The sequence below is a fragment of the Saccopteryx leptura genome, chromosome 6, assembly GCF_036850995.1.
Source record: "Saccopteryx leptura isolate mSacLep1 chromosome 6, mSacLep1_pri_phased_curated, whole genome shotgun sequence".
Classification (NCBI taxonomy): Eukaryota; Metazoa; Chordata; class Mammalia; order Chiroptera; family Emballonuridae; genus Saccopteryx; species Saccopteryx leptura.
This window is the reverse complement of record NC_089508.1, coordinates 55,638,320-55,654,392: the sequence shown is the minus strand read 5'-3', so window position 1 is coordinate 55,654,392 and position 16,073 is coordinate 55,638,320. Positions and strand designations below refer to the sequence as shown.

General features: G+C 37.4%; 1 protein-coding gene across 1 annotated transcript in view; it reads left to right on the top strand.

The window, feature by feature from the left end:
* The window catches only part of USP3 (ubiquitin specific peptidase 3), a 111,137-nt gene that overhangs the window by 41,987 nt on the left and 53,077 nt on the right, over positions 1-16,073 (top strand). The window lies entirely within an intron of this gene.

Genomic DNA, 16,073 nt, shown 5'->3' with positions numbered 1-16,073 from the left:
CCTGTTTCATATCCATCCCAATAAGCTTTAGGAAAATGAAATCTATTTCTTTGTTGTTGTTCATTGTAATTCTTTTTTTTTCTTGTTTTTAATTGAAGACTATAATAAAAACCCATGGCAAAAACAAAACAGTGTTTATACTAAACAAATTAAGATTTTGTTACATAATTTTAAATGTTTTAACTATCCTGTTAAAAAAAATTGCTGTGACAGTCCCCTCTCCCAGAACATTTCCCTTCTGCTACTCCTTTGTAAATAAATGTCAGATATTTTGTGTGTAGTTGTTTTTAAATTTTCACATTCTTTAGGAGATTGGAAGCCCCATTCTCTCTTTGTAACATAATATACATGTCTATTTCATATAAGTGAAAATAGAGTTAAGTATTTTTTTAAGTATCTATTTTTAAATTTTTATTTATTGATTTTAGAGACACACACACACACACACACACACACACACACACACACACACAGAAAAATCCATTTGTTTCTGAATGTGCCATGATACGGTATTGAACCAGCAACTTCTGCAAATCAGGATGATGCTCTAACCAACCGAACTATCCAGCCAGAGCTTTATTTTTATGACTACTTAGATCCAGGTTATTTAGGTTAGGTGATGTTTAACAACCCATATTCATTTGGTATACTCAGAAAGTCAGTCTATGTTGCAGTTTTAACTTTGGTGTGAAGCAAATTTTTTCCTTGACTAGTAAATTGTGATGAATAATTCTTTACTTAGTTTAATCAATTTACTCAGTTCAAAAGGTTTTTGACATTGAAGGAGAAAAAAGGCCATTTAAAGGATTTCTTTGGTGGGTGGTTTTTGTTTGTTGCATATAGTCCTTGATTGTCACATGAAGGCAATATGCAGGGATGGGGATTTCAAGTCCAAACATCACATTTGATTTGCACTTTCTACTGAAGTTGCGTGCTAATCCTTTCTACATCCTCTTTAGTTGATAATTGTATTGTAGAAAGGTATATCGAAAGGTATATCGAAAGGAAGGAAAAAAGATCAGTTGGCTTCCTAAGTCTTTTACATTTTGACAGGTTTAACATTATTAAGTGTGGCTATTGAATAAAACATCTTAAGGTTTAGTCATTCAGATCACTCATATATCTGTGAACCTTTGTGGGAAGATTTCCAGACCCGGAATAGAGAGAAGCTATAGGAAAATTTCATAAAGATGAAAACCTTCTCGAAAGTTTTACACAAGGGCTAGTGCTCAGTTTATTGTTATTTGCTCTTGTAAAACTCTCTTTTCTTGGAATGTTAAGTGTTTTCATTAGTTGTTCCCTCTTTCCTTCAGGAAACTTATATAATAGCATGATGCAGCAACCTAATTGTTGTAAAATGTTTCTGTAATGTTGTAAAACAGCAGAAAAGATCATTCTTTTCAGGTATCTCTCTTACATTCATTGTTGTAGGTCATGTCAACCTACATGTACTAAATGTTAGAACATTCATTCATTGCCCTAGCCAGTAGCTCAGTTGGTTAGATCATCATCCCGATATGCCAAGGTTGGGGGTTTGATCCCTGGTCAGGTCACATATAAGAGTCAACCAGGGCCCTGGCCGGTTGGCTCAGTGGTAGAGCGTCGGCCTGGCGTGCAGAAGTCCTGGGTTTGATTCCCGGCCAGGGCACACAGGAGAAGCGCCCATCTGCTTCTCCACCCCTCTCCCTCTCCTTCCTCTCTGTCTCTCTCTTCCCCTCCCGCAGCCGAGGCTCCATTGGAGCAAAGATGGCCCGGCGCTGGGGATGGCTCCTTGGCCTCTGCCCCAGGCGCTAGAGTGGCTCTGGTCGTGGCAGAGTGACGCCCTGGAGGGGCAGAGCGTCGCCCCCTGGTGGGCAGAGCGTCGCCCCCTGGTGGGCGTGCCGGGTGGATCCCGGTCGGGTGCATGCGGGAGTCTGTCTGACTGTCTCTCCCCGTTTCTAGCTTCAGAAAAATACCAAAAAAAAAAAAAAAAAAAAAAAAAAAAAAAAAGTCAACCAGTAAGGGTGTGTGTGTGGGGGGGTGAAGGTGTTATATTCAGTGGGACACTTGAATCAATAAATTAAAATTTAAAAAAATCAATCAATGAATGCATAAATAAGTGGAACATCAAATTGATGTTTTCCTTTTTCCCTTCCTCTCTCTAAAACCAATTTCTAAATATTTAAAAAAACATTCTTTCATCTTGATTTTAGTTAGCAGTGTGCATGAAATGCTTAATGGACAAGTTCAGAAATACAGTTAAATCTCTGTATGTGGTGGGATTTCTTGCTATCGGTAAGATAAGGAAAAGAGTAATTGGAGGAAATATCTTAATGGAGTAGAATTATAATCATAGGTCTCTTTAAAAATATAGATTACATACTTTAATGTCATTGTATATTACATTTTGGGGGAATACCTTTATTAAGTAGAATTTGAATTTAATTTGCTTTATATTGGTATGGTGTGCTAAAGTACATGTCATTTTCTGGACGAATAGGAATTAAAAGGCAGGTCTTGAACCTTGGGGAATATGCACTATGATGGAGGCTTCTGGCCACTTGCCAGCCTTTTGTGTGAAGTTATACAGAGCTGCAAATGTGTGAACACCCAGAGCTTCTGACATGCAGGAAAGGATTTGCAGCTGGTCACATTACTGTCTCGTTTGTGGGTTTTAGAACTTAATGCCAGGGATTCACCCTATAGCATTATTCTGGCAATCTGAAAGGCCTCTGTGATAGCTGGACACTGATGGAGCCGGAGCTTAAATGAGCATTTCCCCACACCTCACTATGATTAGGCAATAAACAAAGATTTCTTTTTTCTGTATGGGTGTGTGTATGTGTGTGTGTATTTTCCAGTGCATTTTGGTAATTTCACTTCCTTTTGTAAATCTCTGTGTACATAAATTTCTTGTAGTTAGACCAAATGATTTGCTTAGAGGTTAAATATTGGTGTGTTAGGTTCAACCTATTTGATTATTAATTATTTTGCTTGTAATCAAGATATTTTGACTTTAGCTAATGTTAAAGCTTCTTGTCTGTATGCTCTGTGCTCTAAGAAGTGACACCTGCTCTGAGGCATATAGTTTATCAACCCTGTCCTTTCCAAGAGTCCCGGCCGTGTCCTGCCTATCTTTGCATGTCCTTTATGAAGTTATGACTGAACTGACCCCATTTTCCCCTCTCAGATCCAGTTGCAGCTTGATGCACTCTCTCCTAAACTCATAGTTTTGGGGATACTTGTAATTTCTTGCTACATGTTATATATTTGCAATCATCCTTGGGGATTGTACTAACCATAAATCAGATCTTTATATCTTCCACAGTAATTAGTGTCTGGTACAGAATAGGCAGTATATGTTAGAAAGGTTGAATTTTGTTAACTATCTCCCCAAAATGGGCAAGGTTATACCAAATCTGTAATATTGTGCCCTCTGATTATCTTGGGCCACAGAACATTTTTCTCGAGGAAGCCCTAATTCAGGTATGTGAGCTATTTCATTTACCTCCCGAGAGGGAGGCCCTTGCAGAGCATCTCCCTTTATTTCTTATATAAACAGGGCATCTGGAAGAAGCACACGTTAACTAAATAGAACAACATAATATGGGTCATTGTTTCAAAAGAGAGAAATACCAGAAGGAATTAGTCACATTCACTGAGTAGGAGATAAGTGAAACTTTTGATAACTCTTACCAAGATTTTCACACAAGGGCTAGTGCTCAGTTCTGTTGTTTGTGAAGTAATATTTTCTTTCTTCCCACTCTACCCTCTCTCCTTTAGTCAATGCAAGTGGAATTGGATGTGGTATACATTATTGTATCAAATATACATTATTGTATCAAACAGAAACAGATTAAAATTAGGAACTTTTATTTGATATCATATAGATAGACATTTTGAATTAATAGATTTAAAATACTGAACAAATAATTTTTGACATCTAACATAGTATTGTCAGCTCTGATCCTTATCAACAGTAGCCGCATTGCTGCAAATGCAAAAGTATGAAAAGAATATTAAAACTAAATTACTAGAATTTTTGCTTCCTGGCAGGGTAATGCTTTAAAGAACTTCCAACAAAGAAATATTATGAAATGTGAATCGATTCATTTGTCTAGTAAAAAGACTTGTATTTACAGTTTAAGCACCAGAAACAATAGCATTTTCAATCAAAATTAATAAAAATAAAGCTCTTACTAAGTGGGCTTAAACTCATACTAAATCATTTTCAAAGGCAGTTGTGATTAAAAATAAAAAAGGGGAAAATCTTTTGTTGACTATCTTTATAAACGATTTGGAAACAAATTTTTAGTGATGTACAAATTAGAGACCAGGAAGAGTTTTGTTTATTTAAATACAGTATTTTGAAGTTTAAAAAGAAACCTTTTAACAGAGGTGGTTTAAAAACATTAAAGCTGGTACTTGTATGCTTTTAACAAAGGACATGGGTATTCTCCTAATTTTCTAAAATTGGCTTATTTGATGGCAATACATCAGAACTTAATAAGAGAATTTAAAAATAAACTTAGTTTCTAAAGTCCTATTGGATTTTAACTTTCCTTGGATTGAAATAGATGATGTTACTGGAATATCAGCATTTTTTTCCTGTATCTATATCTGTTATTTATAATAGAACTAGAGGTCAAATTTGCCTCTAGATATAAAAATATTGTGACAGGGAATGAAAAGGAATTTAAAACTTAATTATGGATCTGCCATTGTCCCCTTTTTGAGGGTATGTTTTGCATAAAAGTTTTTTTTTGTTTTAGTTTTATAGTTGAATTGCTGTATAAAGATTGCTTTGTAGATTAAAGGACTCTTTTCTTTCCTGTTACATAAAAATGAGGTTCATTTGGATAATGATTACTTCTTACTATTGTGATGGGTGAAGAAAGGTTTGGTTTGGAAGTATTTTCTTAGTTCTTCCAGAGTATGATGTGGAAAGACCCTGACTGGCTGGTTCGGTGGATAGAGTGTCGGCTCAGTATGTGGACGTCCTGGATTCGATCCCTGATCAGGGCACACATGAGAAGCGACCATCTGCTTCTCTCCCCTCCCTTTCCCCTTTCTCTCTCTCTCGTCTCCTCTCACAGCCAGTGGCTCGATTAGTTTAAGCATCGGCCTTGGGCACTAAGGATAGCTCAGTTGGTCCAAGTGTCAGCCTCAGGCTGGGGTTGATTCAACCATCAGCCCCAGACAGGGGTTGCCAAGTGGATCCTGGTTGAAGCACATGCGGGAGTCTGTCCTGCTATCTCCCCTCCTCTCACTTTAAAAAATAAAGAATATGAGGCCCTGGCCGGTTGGTTCAGCGGTAGAGCGTCAGCCTGGTGTGCGGAAGTCCTGGGTTCGATTCCCGGCCAGGGCACACAGGAGAGGCGCCCATCTGCTTCTCCACCCCTCCCCCTCTCCTTCCTCTCTGTCTCTCTCTTCCCCTCCCGCAGCCGAGGCTCCATTGGAGCAAAAGATGGCCCGGGTGCTGGGGATGGCTCCTTGGCCTCTGCCCCAGGCGCTAGAGTGGCTCTGGTCGCGACAGAGTGATGCCCCAGATGGGCAGAGCATCACCCCCTGGTGGGCGTGCCGGGTGGATCCCGGTTGGGTACATGTGGGAGTCTGTCTGACTGCCTCCTGGTTTCCAGCTTCAGAAAAATACCCAAAAAAAAAAAAAAAGAATATGGTGTGGAACTTTATAACTTGGGTATCTTCAATAGCACTGATAACAGGAGAACAGGAGTAAAATTTTTTTTTTAGAATTTTAAAGCCTAGAAGGAGATATTTTTCTGTGTTGGGTGTTATATCCATGCCATATAATATGGTAGTAGTTGAGCAATTAAAAGTGGCTAGGGGACCCAGGCCGGGTAGTTCAGTTGGTTAGAGCGTCATCCTGATACACCAAGGTTGCTGATTCAGTCCCTGATCAAGGCATTTACAAGAATCGACCAATGTATGCAGAAATTAGTTGAACAACAAATCAATGTTTCTCTGTCTCTCTCTGAAAAAAAAAAGACTGAGCAATTCAATGTTTTATTTTAATTAATATTAGTTAAATTGGCAAATTTGGCTGGTAGCTATTATATTAGACAATACAGTCTCAAAATATTAAAATTTAACTGAGTATATTAATGTTATAAAATTTTCAAAGCCTTAAGACAAAAATCTGATAGAAACTTGTCAAAGAAGTCAATTTCACTAATTAAAGTAGTTGCAAATAATTATAACTTAAAGAAAATCTAAGTAGTGAGATGTATCAAAAAAAGAAAAATTATATGCCTGACCAGTGGTGATGCAGTGGATAGAGCATTGACCTGGGATGCTGAGGTCCCAGATTTGAAACACCAAGGTTGCCAGCTTAAGCATGGGCTCATTCAGCTTAAGCTTGGGGTCACTGGCTTGAGCATGGGATCATAGACATGACCTCATGGTTGCTGGCTTGAGCCCAAAGGTCACTGGCTTGAGCCCAAGGTCGCTGGCTTGAGAAGTGGCCATTGGCTCAGCTGGAGCACCCTGGTCAAGGCACATATGAGAAAGCAATCAATGAACAACTAAAGTGCCACAACTACGAGTTGATTCTTCTCATCTCTCTCCTTTCCCTTCTTCCCATCTGTCTCTCTTGCTTAAAAAAAAGAGAAAAGTTATAGGATTACTGAGTAAATTACATCTGAAGTCTGCCAACATATTCATTATTAAAGGAAACCTCAGATTTTTGTACCATTAAAAGCAGAAAATAGCCTGACCTGTGGTGGCACAGTGGATAAAGCGTTGACCTGGAATGCTGAGGTCGCCGGTTCGAAACCTGCACTTGTCTGGTCATGGCACATATGGGAGTTGATGCTTCCTGCTCCTCCCTTCTCTCTCTCTCTCTCCTCTCTAAAATGAATCAATAAAAAAATAAAATTAAAAAAAAGCAAAAAATACATTTATAAATAAATAGTGATTTAAAAAACCTAACATTGAAATAGAAGGAAACTATTAAAATATGATAGTTCCCCCCCCCCAAAAAAAGGAAAGCAAACATCATATACTAATTGATAAAATACTAAAGCTATTTTCATTCAAATCGGAAACCAGACAAATTCTTCCGGTTATCAATTACATGATTATTACTGTGATTAAACATTATTTTGGCAGTTCCAGCCATTGAAATAAGATAGTAAGTAAATGAAATAATTGGCATAAATGTTGGAAAAGAAAGAAAAATATTTCTGTTTTCAAATTATATAATAGAATGCCCAGAAAACTTGGGGAGGGGGGGACTAGTAGAAAATAACGGCTGGAATTAATAAGAAACTTTGAAATGGTGATATGTGGTAAATATAGAAAAACTAATAGCTTTCTCTTCATTAGCAGTCATTAGTCAAAAATGCCAAACAAGCAAATAAACATTCAATATAATGAAAATAGCTATAAACTCTATTAGGAATAAATGTATTAAAGATACAAAGCAAAGATATAAACCCTTTATGAAGAAAACTTGGTATTATAAGCAGTCCCTTTTCTCTCCTAATTTTTACCTTCAAAACTTTTACTTGAGACAGAGTCTAATTTACATGATGGTCCTCAGACATTATGTGAACATCCCCTCCCCCCCAAAAATCAGAATATCAGATGTGTTTTATTTAGTAAACAAATATTTATTGAGAACCTGTTATGTTCTAGGGACCTATGTGCAACAGCAATGTCTAAAATAATGCACTTCAGAAATTTTTTGGAGGTTCTAGCAGGGGAGTGCAGCTACTCATAGAACCTGACAGAAAAATAGTCCTCTCCTATAGCCGGGAAGGTCGTCCCCTTCCACCGAGAGTGCAGCACATGGAGCAGTGAGGGAGGAAGGGGACACCGGCCTAGCCATCCAGATCAGCCAAATCAACACTCGCGACCCGCGGGGTGACAGATGTCACAGCCAGATCGCCCTCACATTGAAGGGATGGGAAGAAAATATCAGAACTTTGCTAAAACTTCTTATGGTTAAAAAAAAAAAGCTTTAGCAAATATTTAATATACTTGTGCCAGTGGCCTGTACATGAGATGGTTGTGTATCATGAACCACACAGAGTGTCCTGAATCAGTTTCATGTGTGGTGTCCTTGGCCGTATTCACACCTAGCATTTTGCAGTATATTGCAGTTTTTGTCTACCTACTTATATGAATTTATTTAATTTTACCAAATCAGCCCTTCTCAAATGGATACACATTAAAAAAATTTAATCCTGCAAGGTAATAATAATGATGATGATGCAAACACTAGTGAACAATAAAAAGGTGAGCTGACATTTTCCTACTCCAATCTGTAAACACATGATAAAATATAAAAATATTGGCTTACTTAATAAAAACACAGACTAATCAGATCTGATAACTTGGACAAAAAGTTTAAAGGACTATATGAAGTTTGAATTATATTTACTAGCATTAATGTCAGACCTTACCCTCTGTATATATTATCCTTTGAGTTACTTGTTTAGAATGATAGTATAAAGATATGAATAGCAAGATGTTTAAAAATAGTTTACTTCAATTCTTGCTCAACCTCTAAAATTTTTATTTTTTTATACTATACACACTAATTTAGATTTACTTGCATATATAATTTATTAATCCAAACATGTATAAATATATTCGGGGTGGCAAAGTTCTGTGCTTTATTTTTTAACTTGATTAGGGGCCCATTGAAAATAATTATAAGGTTTCTTTGTAGACTAGTGTTTTGCCTTTTAGAATTAGAGGAGATTCTGTGTAATGGAGGGGGAAAATAGAAAAGAAACAAGTATTTCTAAAATTAGAATCTTTAAAAGTAAACCACATTTAAAATTTAAGACAAGAAAACAATTGAGGCCCTGGCCAATTGGCTCAGTGGATAGAGCGTCGATCTGGCGTGGGAACGTCCCAGGTTCGATCCCTGGTCAGGGCACACATAAATAGCGACCATCTGTTTTTCTTCTCCTCCCTCCCTTCCTTCTCTCTCTCGGTCCCAGGTACTGAGGATGGCTTGGCTGATTTGAGCATTGGCCCCAGATGGATTTGCCAGGTAGATCCCAGTCAGGGCACATGCTGCAGTCTGTCTCAATATCTCCTCCTCCTTTCACTTAAAAAAAAAAAAAAAAAAGGAAGGGAGGAAAGCAGGGAAGGATGGGGAAAGGGAGAAAATAATTGAACCATGCTGTGAGTTTTCATTTTTGAGAATGAGGAAAGGAAGGACAGATGAGGATGGCCAAGTGAAGTGTTGAGGAAGGGTAAGCAGGTTGGTGGTATGTGGGATGAAAGCAATATCTAAATGTAAAGCAGGTAACACTGAAGTGAAAGGAAAAATTGGGAGGGAAAAGTGAGAAGAAAATACAGATAAGGCTGTCGTGGGGACCTTCAAATACTGTAGCTTCACTCAGCTACAGGTATCTACAGATTTGAAACTCACTGGACAAGCAAGTGGGGGAGGAAGGTATTACACTAACGGAAATAACCAAAGTGTAGACTAAAAAGTTAGCTGAAGTGGGGAGATTTAAAAGGATGGGTTTAGGGGAGATTATGGAAAGAAAAGTATAAAGCTTTAGGCATGATGAGATGCTAGAAATTAGAAAAAAATAAAAAAATCTAAAAATGTACTGATAAAGAATCAACTTAAAAGTTGGGTAATTTTATTCTGTTTATTAGAGTAAGTGAAATTTGAAATAACAGGCTGTGACTTTATCCTTTCTTTTTTTTACCTCTCTAGTTATATAATCGTATAAAGAACTTGTGTTTCTTAGGGAAACATACCTGCTGTGTGGTGTGTATGCTTTCAGTGCCAGGTAGTGAGGTAATTGTACCTTCTTTTCATCACACTGTATGTATATATAGTGCTGCATTCTACATTTAGTTTGTGAACTGTTGGCTTACAATAATTTTTTAAAATGTTTATTTTATTGGTTTTAGAGAGAGGAAGGGAGAAAACAAGAGAGAGGCAGAAACATCAACCTGTTTTTATATGTGCGCTGACCGGAAATTGATCTGGCAACTTTTGTGCTTCAGGACAAAGCTCTAACCAACCAAGCTATCTGGCCAGGGTGGCTTAAAATAACTTAAAATTATTTGAAATCATATTAGGCTCAAGGAATTTGGGTTTGAGACTAATTTTTATTTTTATTTTATTTTATTTTTTTCAGAGACAGAGAAAGAGTCAGAGAGAGGGATAGCCAGGGACAGACAGACAGGAACAGAGAGATGAGAAGCATCAATCATTAGTTTTTCGTTGTGCGTTGCAACACCTTAGTTGTTCATTGATTGCTTTCTCATATGTGCCTTGACCGCGGGCCTTCAGCAGACTGAGTAACCCCTTGCTCGAGCCAGCGACCTTGCGTTCAAGCTGGTGAGCTTTGCTCAAACTAGATGAGCCCGCGCTCAAGCTGGCGACCTTGGGGTCTCGAACCTGGGTCCTCCTCATCCCAGTCCGACGCTCTATCCACTGCGCCACCGCCTGGTCAGGCTGACTTAAGTTTTCTTAAACAGTTCTTTTATAAATACAGAAGTGAACTGTTTTCTTATTTGACAAGTCGTTTGTTAGAAGTAAAGCCCATTCTTACTTGAAGAATCACCTAAAATCACTAAATAAAAACTTGTGTTAGTATAAATTTAATAGCCTAAAAGTTGGTCATCTAATACAGGTAGTTCTTGACTTTCGTTTGTTAGACACATGAAATGCTATGTACCTGAAGAGATGCTGAGCCCTGGGCCTTCTCTCTTAGTGAAGTACTAATCAAGTTACCTTAACCCTGCTCAGTTTTCTCCTGTCACAATTCTGAGTGCCAATAGTAGAAGAAAAAAGGGAGTAGAAACTTTGATAATATTTCAACTACAGTTTGGGAACCAGGTGTATTCTTACTTTATGACATTTAACCATAGTTTATAACCATATCTATTTCAAAACAGGAAACACATTTCAAGTTTCAGAGAATAGGCTTCTAAAAGACAACCTACAAGTTATGTACTTTTTTGTAGTTCTTATTCTGGTGTAATCTTGAAGGGAATACTAAGAAAAGCAGCTTATTGTTTTTTTCAGTGTTATAGGTAAGCATAGTTCTGACCAAATGAACACAATTGTAAACCAGGAAGAGATTTTTAGAATTTGTTTACTTTAAATCTTTGTGTTTGCCTTGGGACTTTTTAATGCCAGTATTATTAGTGGGGTAGTTTCCAGTTTGAAAGCACAGCTAAAGACTAAGACAGCCAGACAACATTTAAATTGTTATGTATTCTTACCTTTGCTGGTACTTTTCTTTTAAGCTCTGGGGCAGGGAGGAAGAAGAAATCAACCTAGGAGGGGAGCATTGGAGAAACTTGGGCTGTGAGGCACCTCCTGATTACAGGAGGGAAGGAAACTAGCATTTGTCAGTACTCCACCACATGCCAGGCACACTTAGAAGTTTTGACTTGTGGAAGCAGGTGCTTTTCTTTCATCATCTTCATCATCATCACAAATAACATTAGGATAGTCCGGTAAAATCAGACAGCACAAAAGTTACAGTCTTAGAAGTAGTGTCCATCTTAGTGACTGTAAAAGAACTTGAAAATTGGCTCTTGAGAAATAGGGACAGTTGTGGAAACTTAAAAGTATTTTAGCCATCAAAAACAAATCCAGCCCAAATAAAATTGATATCTTATAGTTCAAATAAAGTTATATCTGTTGCCTCTTTATGATATTGGGTAGTATTATAGAATATTAGAGCAATGTCTAAGATACCCTTTAGATTAGCAGAGCTGTCCAACAGAAATTAATCCAAGTCACATGTGCAATTTAAAATTTTCTAAGCCGCATTAAAAGAGAAGTCAGAATCGGGTGAATTAATTTTAATTGTATATTTTATTTAACCTAGTTAACCAGTAATCAATATAAAATTATTAGAGATAATTTGCATATATTTTTATCTGAAACCTTCAAAGACCTAGTGTATACTTTACACTTAAAGCACATTTCCATTCAGATGCTAAATTTTTGTTAGAAATGCTTGATCTGTATTTAGAGTCATAAACATTATAGTTAAAAATCTAGATTCCAAAAACTATTAGTAAAATTTTTCCAATAAGTATAAAAAACATTTGTTTTGTATTTGCATCTCTATTGACAAAACTGACTCATCTTTGTAGAACAATTGATTTGACTGACTGAAGCAAAAACAGATCAGTTTCAAAACTACACCTAAGTTAATTAACTTGTCACAACTCAGCATATCAATATCAAATTAAAGGTGTGTTTATAAACTGAAAATCAACTCTAAATCTATCCATATCAACAAAGCATTCTTGAATTTTCCTCCTAGATTTCACAGCCAATTTACTTAATGCTATTACAATTAAAATATTCTATATATTTACATTGAAAAATATGTAATATTATTGATTTATGTTATGAATAGTTTAATTTTTAACATAAATTCTTGTACTTGTCTAGCTAGGTCATAAATAAACTTTTTTCTCTCCTTGGGTTTTATAATTTAGCTCATATATGTGAACTGTGATATAGGTGAGAAAATGTAAATTACACTGTGATGTTTTCTCCTTGCCTATTGAATATTGGCAAGTGTTTTCATTTGTTTCAGGACAATCTTGAATTTAGAGTTAGCAGTACAGTACATCTTTGTAAAACTCTTCCATGCAGTGACTCAAGTAATAAACCATTGGCAAAGAACATGTGGTCATTAAATTCATTATCTTCTATTTCTTTTAGCAGTTCCATAATAAACTGGATGTGATGACTCATAGCATTTACACATATATGCTGAACAACTCTAATAACTGTATCCATGATACAGTCTACTTCAGAGCATGAATATTTTCATTATGTTGTCATGCAGTGGAACAAATATAAAAGAGAAATAATTCTATAAAACCCAAATTTTGATCTCACATATCTGGCACATTGTCTGTCTTGATAGGAAACATTTTTCTATCTAGCTGAAAGTAACAGATGCAAAAAATTAAAAAATACTTGCAGCATGAGATCAATTACTTCTAAGGTTGCAAATGGATGAAGACATTACTTTGTAAATTTGGAAGTCATTTGCCTGACCAGTGGCATTGCAGGGGATAGAGCGTCAACCCAGAGTGCTGAGGTTGCCAGTTCGAAACCTGAGGTTACTAGTTCAGGCCTGGAGACCCCAGCTTGAGCAGAGGATCATGGGCTCAATTCCAGGGTGGCTGACAAGATCCCAAGGTTGCCAGCTCGAGCCTGGGGTTGCCAGGTCAACCCCAAGGTCACTGGTTTGTTTTCCAGTAAGGAATATATGAGAAGTAATCATTGTACAACTAAGTGGAGCAATGACTTGATGCCTCTCTCTCTCTCTCTCTCTCTCTCTCTCTCTCTCCCTCTCCCCCCCCCTCAAAAAAAGAAAAAAAAAAGAAAAAAGGAAGTCATTTGAGGCAGAATATAACCAAAGTATTAATTAGCCACAGTATCTCTTATCTTATAAAATTCATCTAAAGCTAAAAAATTAAAGTACCTGTACTTATAATTTTTGAAATATTAAATTGATCTTTAGTATTGTTAGAAAAGTCTTTTATTCACTGACAATTGCTTGGTGTGTCAATTGAAGATCTTTCACTTTGGGGAAATTATCCTTTTTGATCTTTTCCTCAAATTTTTAAACATAATTCCCTTAACTGGAATAATGATTTTTTTTTTCCCCAAAGTTAGAAGCGGGGAAGCAGTCAGACTGACTCCCGCATAGGCCCTACCAGGATCCACTGGGCATTCCCACCAGGGGGCGATGCTCTGCCCATTTGGGGCATTGCTCTGTTTGGCTGGAGCCATTCTAGTGCCTGAGGCAGAGGCCATGGAGCCATCCTCAGCGCCTGGGCTAACTTTGCTCCAATGGAGCCTTGGCTGCGAAATGGGAAGAGAGAGATAGGAAGCAGAGGGGGAAGGGTGGAGAAGCAGATGGGGCGCTTCTCCTGTGTGCCCTGGCTGGGAATTGAACCAGGGACTTCCACACACCGGGCCAACGCTTACCGCTGAGCCAACTGGCCGAGGCCTGGAATAATAAATTTTTCATCTTCCCATCTAAAAATTTTTCCTTCTATCATAGAAGAATACAAGCCATTTTATAATTGGCCAAAATTACAAGCTCAAATTTTTTAATCATTTTTAAAAGTACATTTCGGCCCTGGCCGGTTGGCTCAGTGGTAGAGCATCGGCCTGGCGTGCAGAAGTCCTGGGTTCGATTCCCGGCCAGGGCACACAGGAGAAGCGCCCATCTGCCTCTCCACCCCTCCCCCTCTCCTTCCTCTCTGTCTCTCTCTTCCCTTCCCGCAGAGAGGCTCCATTGGAGCAAAGATGGCCCGGGCGCTGGGGATGGCTCCTTGGCCTCTGCCCCAGGCGCTAGAGTGGCTTTGGTCGCGACAGAGCAACGCCCCAGAGGGGCAGAGCATCGCCCCCTGGTGGGCAGAGCGTCGCCCCCTGGTGGGCGTGCCGGGTGGATCCCGTCGGGCGCATGCGGGAGTCTGTCTGACTGTCTCTCCCTGTTTCCAGCTTCAGAAAAATACAGAAAAAAAAAAAAAAGTACATTTCATTCTGATTCCATTGATTGTGATTGATTTTATTTTTTTTGGTCTGTTGAGAGGTAACTTATTAAATTAATATGCATTTACCAAAAATGACTTTTTAAAAAATTATTTTATTTTATTGATTTTTGAGAGAGGAGGCAGAGAGAGAGAAGAGAGAGAGAGATAGATAAATGGGGGTGGGGGGAATAGGAAGTATCAACTCATAGTAGTTGCTTCTCTTGACCGGGCAAGCCCGGGGCTTTTAACTGGATGACTTCAGTGTTCCAGGTTGACACTTTATCCACTGCACCAGCACAGATCAGGCTGAAAATGACTCTTAATATTGTTTATTATCTTAAAACCTTTTTTTTACATAACTGATTTCTTTTACTCTGCTGTTGCAAATCATAATTCCCATTGTTTGTGAAATTTGTGGCATACCTTCTTCATTTAATTCTGCCTCATTAGTCTGTCTTCATTTGAAAGTTTAAAAAATATTTTATTTATTGATATTAGAGAGGGAGGAAAGGGGGAAAAGAGAGAGAGAGACAGACATTGATTTGTTGTTCCACTTATTTATGCATTCATTGGTTGATTCTTGTCTGCCTGGAGCAGAGATTGAACCTGCAACCTTGGGGTATTGGATCGATACTTTAACCAACAGAACTACTTGGCCAGGGCAAAAAAATATTTCATTCTTAATTTTTAAGCTAGACAAATAATCTATATTGCAGTTAAAATAGTACAGTATTTCAATTTTACTACCAATTGTGATTTACATAGTATCACTATAATGTATGCTGTGTGCGTAAAATATTCAAACAAACACATTACAGTGCTGCATTGTTGCATAGAAAAATAACTGAATCATTCAGTTGACATAAACTAGATTGGTGATCTGCTTATGTATATAATGCTAGAAATGACATGCACCCATTACTTGCACTGTAATACATATTATGTGATATAGTAAAAGTAAAATATAGTTTTACCAAAACAATAAAATTGTGTTTAATAGACAAATATTTTATACTGCTTTAGTTGTTAAGTTAAATTTTATATCAATTACAATTTTAAACAATTAAAATTCAGTTCCTCAGTTGCATTAGCCATATTAGCAAAGCTCTAGAGTCTACAGCAACTTAATCACCTTAATGATCAGTTTAGAGAGATGACAACAGCTAGACCTAAGATTAGTTGGAACACACAAGGCCACAGATAAGTCTGTATTTCCATATGTGAAAATGTTACTTTAACAGATGTAGTTTTATATCCCAGTCTGAATCCATGTCACATGAAAAAGAATTACTTTAATAAGAATACCAGCTATTTAATTTCATTTGAAACAGTGTTTCTTTAGACAAAGCAACCACTTTTTCTGGAGGTTAAGGGGTTCACTTTTCAATTAGGTAGGAGGACATCCCGTCAGTACATGAAAGGTAATCTAAATTTCCCCTTAGACTTCATTTACCCGATGAACACTAGCAACATTTGGAGTTGTTTTTGTTTTGAACAGGTTATTGATTTGTCTGAAATACATGTATAAATATACGCAAACAAAATAAAAATGTTGGAAGAATTATAGT